Source organism: Rhipicephalus microplus, chromosome 1 (assembly GCF_043290135.1).
Source record: "Rhipicephalus microplus isolate Deutch F79 chromosome 1, USDA_Rmic, whole genome shotgun sequence".
NCBI lineage: Eukaryota > Metazoa > Arthropoda > Arachnida > Ixodida > Ixodidae > Rhipicephalus > Rhipicephalus microplus.
Genome location: NC_134700.1, coordinates 162,187,385 through 162,198,257, shown reverse-complemented (window position 1 = coordinate 162,198,257; position 10,873 = coordinate 162,187,385). Strand labels below are relative to the sequence as shown.

General features: G+C 46.7%; 1 long non-coding RNA gene across 1 annotated transcript; it reads right to left on the bottom strand.

Annotated features, from left to right (window-relative positions):
* Positions 1-806: 806 nt before the first annotated feature.
* LOC142768928 (uncharacterized) lies at positions 807-2,725 on the bottom strand. The gene is made up of 2 exons (XR_012885549.1): positions 2,469-2,725; positions 807-2,058 (listed from the first exon to the last, which is right to left on the bottom strand). It is a non-coding gene; the product is annotated as an uncharacterized LOC142768928 (long non-coding RNA).
* Positions 2,726-10,873: the final 8,148 nt, after the last annotated feature.

Genomic DNA, 10,873 nt, shown 5'->3' with positions numbered 1-10,873 from the left:
CGCGATGGTTGCGTTGGAATGCAGAATTGCGGAGTGATTTCCACTGCGTTCATCAACCTCCAATGGACGCAGCCGCAGTGCATATAATACAAGGGCGACTCAGATGAGCGACGACCAAGTAGAATAAATACCTGGTAAACAATGTCATTGGTAGCGCGTGTGATGCATGCAAGAGACCACATTTGTTCGAGGAGGACTTAACTAAATGTCCAAGTGAAGTCTGACCTAAAGGCCACCAAAAAGTTTCACTGCACAGCATAACGTACGTCGTAAAGTTCTACCCCAGACAAACAGAAGCAACTATTCCCGTCAAGTGAAACTTGAACAGCGGCAAGCTTTCGCGATTGCATAGTACCGTCACCCCCGGAAGCTTTTCAGGCCTGCGCGTCACGTGACGTGACGTCGACGACGTCACATCGCGCCGGCCGGCCGGCCGCCCTTCGCTGGGTGGCTGCGCCAGCCGCGAGCGCCCTTCACGCCTACCGACTCGGGCGAGGTTCCTTGACACCATGTCCGCACGATTTATCACGGTATCCATTGATTGTATGGTTTAACGCGCCGACGCAACGCAGGCGATGAAGCGCGCCGTAGTGGAGAGCTCAGGATCAAGTTTTACTACCTGGGAATCTTTATTGTGTGCCGAAATCTCGTACACACGGGCGTTTTTGCTTTTCGCCTCCATCAGAAATGCGGCCGCCGCAGCCGGGTATCGAAACTGCGCCCTAGTGCTCAGCAGCGCTACGCCTTAGCCACTGAGCCACCGTTGCGGGGGAACTTATCAAGGTATCAAGAAATAATGAATATCGTGAATGGAATAATGCGTATTTATTTATCACAGCCAGACGCCGTCTGTACAAATATCACAGTGCACATTGTTCTCGGTCCAGGCAGACGACAGGCAACACAAGATGTTGCCCTTAATGCTGAAAATATGCCAAAAATACAAAACACAATATCTTGCCACATAAAACTCAAAACAAAACAGATTGTAACAGCAAAAACATCCTCGAGCTTTGGAACAGAAAAAAGCACACTTTCATTTAAATTGTAGGTTAGAGGAAAACATACCATTCGTTTATCATAGTAGCAGTAGCAACACAAGGTATCAGGTTCAAACACTTGCCAAAAAATACAATACATAAGAACACTGGAGACTAAATTGTGGTCCACAGCATGATAAATGACAGAAAGAAAAGTAATTGTACTGCCACAGGTAGGTGCATGTCCTAGGGAAAAAATCAAACAAAAATCTAAGAAAAAAACAAATCACAGTGCACAACATGTCTGTACACAGAGTGCACAAGGAAAGTGTACACAGCTTAGGTACCAAAACGGACTGTACAACTGCTACAGTGGGCACCGAGGCAGTTCGAGTTAAAAAAAAAGAAAAAAGTACAGCACCTTTAAAAGCTAACAACTTGTAAAGAGATACAAAACTGGAAACAAGGCTCAAACAAGGGAATGTATTGCTTGAGCCAGGTGGCAATAAGTGCAGCGCTCCTCAGACAGCATCGACAGGTTGTTCAAAATTTCCAACAAGGAACTTACTTTTTGAACTGAGTCTGGTACAACAGCGCTACCAAGGTTCTTGATTGGTGAACCTTGATAGCAGGCAAAGACTTCAAGGTTTGCAAACACGGTCAATGACGCATTCAAACAAGGTTCACGATAGTCGATAATGTTCAAAAACATGGAGCACTCTTCTTTATGAATCACAGTCCACTTTGGAGACACTGACTCCCCTTGCAGGCGAGCCCTTAGTTCTTCGAGGGACGAAAACCGGTCTCGTTTTTGCTCCGCTTCATATGACGCCAGCGACTTTTCTACAGCACGGGCGAGTTGGGAGGCTTCTTGTCGGCTCCTCTTGGCGTCAGGGGTTTCTCTCGTGCTCTTGTCTCGTACTGAAAGGTAGGACGGACAGCCGGGAAATACCGTTGGGACAGATCCAGGACGCAACCGTGGTACTGGGAGTGCAACTTCAATAACTCTCCCAGTCCTTGGATCCGTGTACGATGTCGTCTTCTCGATGCATGAAGCGTCGAAATGATCCGCGCACACCTGCACAAACGTTTCAAGAACGTCTGAGACGCCACTTCTCAAAAGAAAAAAATGCGCTCCCGTTTGCATGACCGCGTTTACAGTCCGTGTAGCTAAAACAAAGTCTACCTACGTTTCGCAAGCATCTAAATAAAAGCGCTGCGCTAAGCGGTACAAGCAACATGAAAGGAAACGCGGGAGCGTGATGTCACCGCACTCCACGAAGCGCTTCCACCGAGAGCTTGCAAGAATGGACGACACCACGGCACTGTTAGTGAACAAAGCGCAGCTGACCATCCTTGCTGCGAACGCTGCTGGCGTCAGCGCTTCGCGAGGCCCGGCGGCCACACGCTCAAGTATTTCCCATCATAGGTGATTTCTACCCGAACAAGCAACGACAAGCTAAGAACAGGAGCATCTCAAATTCTTACCTTAGTGCACGAAGTCGGCACGAAGTCCTTCCTAGGAATGGCGCGTAGCCATTGTTTGAGAGCGTCGGCGTCTTTAGGGAAGGAAAACACTTGTATCTTCTTTCCTGTTTTGTAGTTGCCGGTGCATCCGGGTACACAACACTTATTCGGCATTGTCGCATCACTCCAGCATCACGCACGGAAACGAAATTACCGCAAAACAACAACGGAAAGCAACAAACGCGAAACACCGTCAACACCACGCCGCCGAACCGTCACCACCGCCGCCCGCACTGCGCTCGCTGCCGCTGTGGCTTCCCCGAGAGTCGGCCGGCCGGAAATGACGTCAGATTGCTGGGCGCAGGCCTGAAAAGATTTTCCGGGGGTGACGATAGTACGCACCGACCGCTTATCACCACTGACAGGCTCGCGCATCCTGTTCGGCCACTCAGCGCATATATGCGAGCCTGTTCATGGCGGTGAGTGGATGGCGCGCACTATACCATCGAGAAGGCTTGCCGCTGTTCGGGTTTCATTGGAGGCTGATAGTACAAGTAGGCTTCTTTGACCTGCATATTCCTGCGATAGTAATTATATGGACACTCTCGGCTGGGTTTTGTCACCGGCATGGGCGTCGATGTCATGCACCGTATATGTATACGTATGTATATATATGAAAACGCAAGAAAAAATCAAGAAAAAAAAAGACTGTAGCGCGCGGATTCGAACGTGGCACCTACGCGTCGTGAAAGAGAGGCGTTAATCAATGAGCCACCCCGGAGCACGGACTGTGATATTGTGATATCAGACTGTGACCGAAACGTTGAAGTAATAAATGAAGTGTTCTTTGAGTGACCACCTCTCATACGTTTACATATGCGGCGACCAAAACCCACCATCGCTTCAACTCTCTCTCTCTCTCTCTCTCTATATATATATATATATATATATATATAGAGAGAGAGAGAGAGAGGTGTATGTCTAAGGGCTCGTTTTTTTGTGTTTGGCGCAATATTATTGAGATCTAACAGACAATAATGCCAAGGACTGTATAGAGGAAGTTAGTAGAACCAATGTAATATAATTAGAATAAAAAAGTGGGTGAAAAATAACTTGCCGTGGGCAGGAATTGAATATATATATATATATATATATATATATATATATATGTGTGTGTGTGTGTGTGTGTGTGTGTGTGTGTGTGTGTGTGTGTGTGTGTGTGTGTGTGTGTGTGTGTGTGTGTGTGTGTGTGTGTGTGTGAAGAAAAAAGTGTATACTTAAAGGCTTGTTTTTCAGTGTTTTGACACAATATTAATGAGACCGAACAGACAATATTGTAAAGGAATGTATAGGGGAAGTTAGAAAACCTAATCGTAAAGTAAATGTGAAGAAAGAAAAGTGGATGAATATATACTTGCCGTGAGCAGGAACCGAACCTGCGACCTATTTTCGGTAAAGCATCCCGGTCTATCAAAACATGGGGGAGAGGGGGGCCTAGGGCAACCCTACTAGCCTGCAAGGATATATGCAATGCTCTGCAATCACGTAACCGTAATGCTAATACTTGAAACAAGCACAGTGTCTAGCACTAACCCTGCCCTAATGACGCTTGAGAGATCTTCAAAAAAGCAAGGATTACTATTACACCATCACCATATTCGTCATCGTTTTGATCTGCTTAAAGTATAACGAAAAATGGCAGCATATCCACGTAGTGAATGATGGATAGTGGGGCGAAGCATCCGTCCGTCCATTCGTTCTTGCTTCCGTCCATTCATGCATGCCTCTGTGTGGCCGCGCGTGCGTGCATCCGCCCGTATGTGCGTGCGTCTGTTCGTGCGCCCGCTCATTCATCTGTGCGTCCGTCCCTGCTTTCGTCCATGCGTCCACTCCTGCGTCCGCCCATGCGTCCATCCGTCCGTGCAGTCATCCGTGCGTCAGTCCATGCATCTGTCTGTGTGTCCGTTCGTCCACCTATTCAACACTCCAAGTACCACCATCTCGCATCTTTTCATCATATATTCCTCATATAGAAGCACCGCCATCGAGCGGACATTCCAAGGACTAAACGAGAGGTGGCACACGCACAGTTTCTTACGGCTTGCGCTTCGTGTCTACTTCCCACCTTTAACCACCTCGAGTTCATGGTAAATACTAGTACACTGTATCCATGGCACTGCGGCCCAACGCTCGCTAAACCTTTCTAAAATCAAGGAGGTTACGAACAGCGAGTATAACGTAGCAACCCTTTCTTGTCAGATAGTGCTCAATGTACATGCCAATGGCTGCTAACGGGGAATGAGAGACAGGAGAATTCGGCTTTAAGTTAACGCGCACGCTGCGAATTTTTTAGTGTTCAACAACGCACAAGAGAAATCTCCCACCGGCACCACCTTGCAGGTCAAAGCGTAAGACATGTTACCTACTACGTCGAGGGACGAACGGGTGCCGCTTTGAGGAGCTTCACCCCTAAAAAAAGGAAGGCCACAAGTTGTTCGACACCCTCGGAATGCACACGCCGCTTCCCGACTTTGTACATCGGCCCACACGATTTGCAAGCACAGCATGCTACGCATGCAACGCCGTGCTGCGCATGCCACCATACCACGTGCTGAAAAGAAAAATGGCGCTCATAGAATGGCCTTCGCGTGGCCACGCGTCAGAAGGAGATGCAGACTTCGCTCAAACGGCTAGCATCATTTCTAAAGGTTGTGTGTCTGTAGTTATAGTGCCTAGATTATACTGGACAATATACTGTAGTTGACAGGCTGAGGTCTGTCCTAAGTAATAAAAAAATAATGGTTTTAGTGGCAGGTGCTGTATTTGTTGGTTACAGTATTATTAATTTTCAAATTTAAGGTGTAAATATGAGAGTATAATTACGAAGTACGTGTTAATAAGAAAAAAGGGAGCGGGGATGCTTGTGGATTCATATCGGCCACCGGTATTTTTGAAGCTATAATTATGAGGTACGTCTTAATGAGAACAAGAGGGAGTGGGGGTGTTTGTGGATTAATCTAGACCACCTGGATGCCTGAAGCTGCACCTAAATCTGTGTAAATGGGTGTTCTCACACATGCCGCTGTCATGTCGCAATGCGGACAACGTGGCGGGGAATCAAACCAGCGTTCTGGTGAAACGTTTGCCGCTGAGCTGCCAGGGTGGGTTAAGTCGAAAACAAGTATTTTGGTTTACTTCTTTTTTCTTTACTCTTGGTGCATTATGCGTATTCTCCTAGCCTTAGAGATGTTTTATAGCACTAGGTGTCTGTTTCAAGGGTTAATTTGTCAATGGCAACATGAAAGGCGCAAAAGTGTTTTCTCTCTTTATGCTATCCAACCTTAAAAGACGCAAGGTACTCCTTGATGTAGTGTTACTACTGTGACGATCGTAATTGCAATGGCTGAAACTACAGGCTTCTGAGAAGCAGCCAAATATCTCGATATAGGAGACCTCGACATCGGGGGTTCCAGCCAGCTGCGATGCAGACTGCGTCCAAGATAAAACGAAGTGTATAAACACTGCTAGAAGGTCGGGTGCATCGGAAATGGCATTGGGTCATGCTCGATTGGTTGACGTTATCTGGTGGTACTCATCGGCTGAGATATGTTACATAACTGGAAAGCCTCTGCCAGGTATGTCACGAATGCCAAGCCACTCAATATCGCTTCTCATTTAGGTAGGGCAATATCAAATTACTCCGCGACTTGCTGTGATGGTGCTGTGCGTGTGACGCTTAACGTATTATTTTTGTTTAAGCTCCGTGCCGTAAATGCTGTAAAACTGATTTGTGTACTTGAGAATGTACAAGACATGACGGTGCAAATGCGTACTATGTCTTTTGCAATGATAACGACTCACGTACACGCTCAATAGTGTTGAGATCATGCTCAACGTGATCTAAGAAAAGACGATTAGTGGTGAAATATGAACGAGATCAGTGCATTTTATCGAGTTGATTGCAAAAGGCTGTGGGAGCCGCTATATGTGGCACATTATCTGCTCAGCACAGCGGGAAGTTTATCTGCGACCGATAATTCGAGGCAGTTTGAAAGATCAACGGCGCAAGTCGCATACGATATGAGACACATTTTCATTTTTCTTTCAGGGTTGTCCCCAGCACCATGTTTTAAAAGAAAGAAGAGAAGAATCAGACGTTTCCCGTTTGATCCTTCCAATTTGGACCTATAGACGGTCGCATTATACGGTCCGACATTACCAAATGCTCTACAGGCTGCTACAAGCTGTAATGAGATCCAAATGCTTTACAATAAACAGGAGGAATATTGAAAACATCACGAAAATATTGGTTTTTACCAGAAGTTATGTAAACTTTCACGTTCTAGGGTAAGAGTATTGAACGTTTATTGTTGTCAACACTCCCACCAGCGTTACCAGTCACTGCCACGACACCCAAGTGTGATCAAGGTTGGCATCTCAAAGCGGTGCGTGCTGCAATGATGGCAATTCTATTGAAATATTTTGTCCCGGAAGCTGCCATAAATGTTTACTTCTCCATATTCCAACAGGTTGAACAGGGTTGCACTTTCTTAGTTAACCATTCTGCCATCCGCCTGTCTGTTTCCTCCCTTCATGCGACGGCCTCTATAGAAATAAATTAGCTCAGAGAGAGAGCCAAAGCAAAAGAAAAAGCAATAAGGGTAATAATACTAGCAACCGGATTGCTACCCTGCATGGGGGCAGAAGCGTAGGCTCAGTTGTTTTTTTTTCTTGGGGTCAGCTTTCTGATCGAAAGTGGGGACCGAGCAGGTAGATGAAATTGAGCGTCTTGGGCTCTTGGCTGAGCACGTTGCGCAAAATTTGACACAGGACAACAGAGGACGAATGCTAGAGTCCAACCAGCGGTCGTCGTCGTCCATTGTCTTGTCCTGTGCAAAGTTTTCGCTAAGTGTTCAGTTATGCATTACTAACTTGGTAAACTTCATATTCTTGTAATCATGTGCTGTGTATGCCGCGAAAAAATAGATTCGGGTGCAGGGGGAGTAACGGTAGGGGGGACGCGGGCTGGTGTGCCATTTCCTGGCTTCGCTACTGTTAAGCGGTGAGGGAATGTGAAATAGACTGAAAGAGAGAGAAGGGCGCTGCAAAAACACAAGAGTATAGTCGGTCACTGAGGCTAGTTTCTCTGGCTCAGCCGACTTGAACGTTCTGTCATTCAAAAGGGGAATCGCTGACCTAAGGTGGGTTGTGGCTGAGCATTTACAACCAGAGCCGCAGCAGAGTGTAGAGTGGTTACAATGGTCCCAGCACATAATGGAGAAGTCGACAACGCCGTTTATTTCCCACCACTTGCCAGAGCAGTACCTCTGCATTGTTGGGATGCTTAGGTCTTGAATGGACACGAAATTCATGCTGTTGAAATAAAGAGGAATAGTCCGACAGTCTGAACTGCCCTGCTACTTCTGGAGGTTCTTGATCCAGAGTTTTGAGCACTTTACTAGTAAGGAATTAAAAAGAGAGAAACAGATAACAATGAAAGGCAGCGGCGTTAACCTTGTACTAGTGACCGGTTTGCTACCTTGCAAGAGAGAGGCTGAGAAGCACGGTCGGGAAGAGGACCGAGAGAGATCAAATAAAAACGAAAAAAGTGCACATACGAAGACAAGCAGGATATTTCAATCAGAGCCGTTCCAACAGACTGGTTGAATGCAGAAAGTGCAGTAGGGTATTGCACCACCTTGTTACGTGACGTCATAAAGCCTATCAATGGCACAGGAATTCTGGCGCATGTGGGCCGTTAAACTTATGGAGCGCCTGTACTGTGCCTCCGTGAGCAATACCGCGGGTAGTGGCACAGTATGTATCTGGTTACTCCTCAATGCGAGCTTAAGCAGCGCAACAGCTCGCACGCTCGGGGAGATCGAACCACACTCGCTCGTTCCTGGGCGACTGCCCTCCTCGCAGTCGCCCAGGAACGAGCTCCGGCGCGCGACAAGCTATATTCGCCAGAAACTCACGTCCGGGGGCACGTGGCTTTGGCGGACGACCAACGCGAGGACGGCGATAAAGCTCGAGCGTGGGGCGCTTATAACACCCGTCGTCGCAAGAGGTGACGTGGGTCGCGGAGAGGGCGCTAGAAACCAGTCTCCTATGATTCCCGAAGATCGAACGACGTGATAAAGGGCACGTCGTCATGGACAAGGATACGACGAACGGCTTTCGCCGTCGTGCGTAGTGCGCGCACAGTTCAGACAGGACACGTGGGCGGCCGAGAGCGCACGTAAGTTGACGTGTTCGCTTTCGTTCGCAATGGAAGAGTCAAGGCTTGTCCCGCGTTGTTCGCTCTTCCCGAAAAGGATGCCATCCTCTGCAGAGATTGTTGAATGAGTGGTTCTTTTTTTTCTCTTTGAAAGGGGGCGAAGGTGGTTGCGAAGAATACGTGCATATTTCGTAACGCACGTGAATAGTATGCAGACGGAAGCGCAGCAATACGAAACCAGGGCAATAACGCCAAATCTTTCTTTCTTTGTTTGTTTCTTTCTTTCTTTCTTTCTTTTTTTCTTTTTTTCTTTTTTTCTTTTTTTCTTTCTTTCAAGCAGTTTGCTCTAGCGAAGTTCGCTCTGGATGTTAATTTCTCGGAAAGCGTGGGGAGATGACCTTCTTAAGGTGGAGATCGAGTACTAGCTCAGAGAACTTGTCCGTGTGCGAATGCCTATCTCTATCTGCTGCCTTTTCGGTGCGCAGCTGGGCTCGGCAGCTCGTCATCATCATCATCATCATCATCATCATCATCATCAGCCTGTCTACGTTCACTGCAGGACAAAGGCCTCTCCCATGTTCCGCCAGTTAACCCGGTCCTGTGCTTGCTGTTGCCAATTTATACCCGCAAACTTCTTAATCTCATCTGCCCACCTAACCTTCTGTCTCCCCCTACCCCACTTCCCTTCTCTGGGAATCCAGTTGGTGACCCTTAACGACCAGCGGTTATCCTGTCTACGTGCTACATGCCCGGCCCATGTCGATTTCCTCTTCTTTATTGCAGCTATGATATCCTTAACTCCCGCTTGTCCCCTAATCCACTCTGCTCTCTTCTTGTCTTTTAAGGTTACACCTACCATTTTTCTTTCCATTGCTCGCTGCGTCGTCCTCAATTTAAGTTGAACCCTCTTTGTGAGTCTCCAGGTTTCTGCTCCGTAGCTAAGTACCGGCAAGATACAGCTGTTATATACCTTCCTCTTGAGGGACAGTGGCAATCTACTTGTCATAATTTGAGAGTGCCTGCCGAATGTGCTCCACCCCATTCTTATTCTTCTAGTTACTTCAATCTCGTGGTTAGGCTCTGCGGTTATTACCTGCCCTAAGTAGACATAGTCTTTTACAACTTCAAGTGCACTATTACCTATCGCAAAGCGCTGCTCCTTTCCTAGGTTGTTGTACATTACTTTCGTTTTCTGCAGATTAATTTTAAGACCCACCTTTCTGCTCTCCTTGTCTAACTCCGTAATCATGAGTTGCAATTCGTCCCCTGAGTTACTCAGCAATGCAATGTCATCGGCGAAGCGCAGGTTACTGAGGTACTCTCCATCAACTCTTATCCCTAACTGTTCCCATTCTAGGCTTCTGAAAACGTCCTGTAAGCACGCAGTGAATAGCATTGAGGAGATTGTGTCCCCCTGCCTTACACCGTTCTTTATTGGTAATCTGTTGCTTTCTTTATGAAGCACTATGGTAGCAGTTGATCCCCTGTAGATTTCTTCCAGAATGTTTATATATATTTCATCTACGCCCTGATTCCGCAGTGTCTGCATGACGGCTGATATTTCTACTGAATCAAACGCCTTCTCGTAATCTATGAAGGCTATGTATAGTGGTTGGTTATACTCTGAGCATTTCTCTATTACCTGATTGATAGTATGAATGTGGTCAATTGTTGAGTAGCCTGTTCTAAATCCTGCTTGTTCCTTTGGTTGATTGAATTCTAATGTTTTCTTTACTCTGCTAGCAATTACCTTTGTAAATAGCTTGTATACTACAGAGAGCAAGCTGATCGGCCTGTAATTCTTCAAGTCCTTGTCATCTCCTTTCTTATGTATTAAGATGATGTTAGCGTTCTTCCAAGACTCTGGTACTTTTCCCGTCAGGAGACACCTCGTAAATAGAGTGGCTAGTTTTTCTAACACAATCTGTCCTCCATCTTTTAGCAGATCTGATGTTACCCGATCCTCACCAGCAGCTTTGCCTCTGTGCATGCTCTCCAAAGCTTTTCTGACTTCTTCTATCATTACCGGACGGGTGTCGTCTGGGTTACTGCTAGTTCTTATAGTATTAGGGTCGTGGTTGTCTCGGCTACTGTACAGATCTCTGTAAAACTCCTCCGCTATTTTAACTATCCTATCCATATTGGTAGTTATTTTGCCTTCTTTGTCCCTTAGTGCATACATCCTCCTTTTGCCTATCCCAAGTTT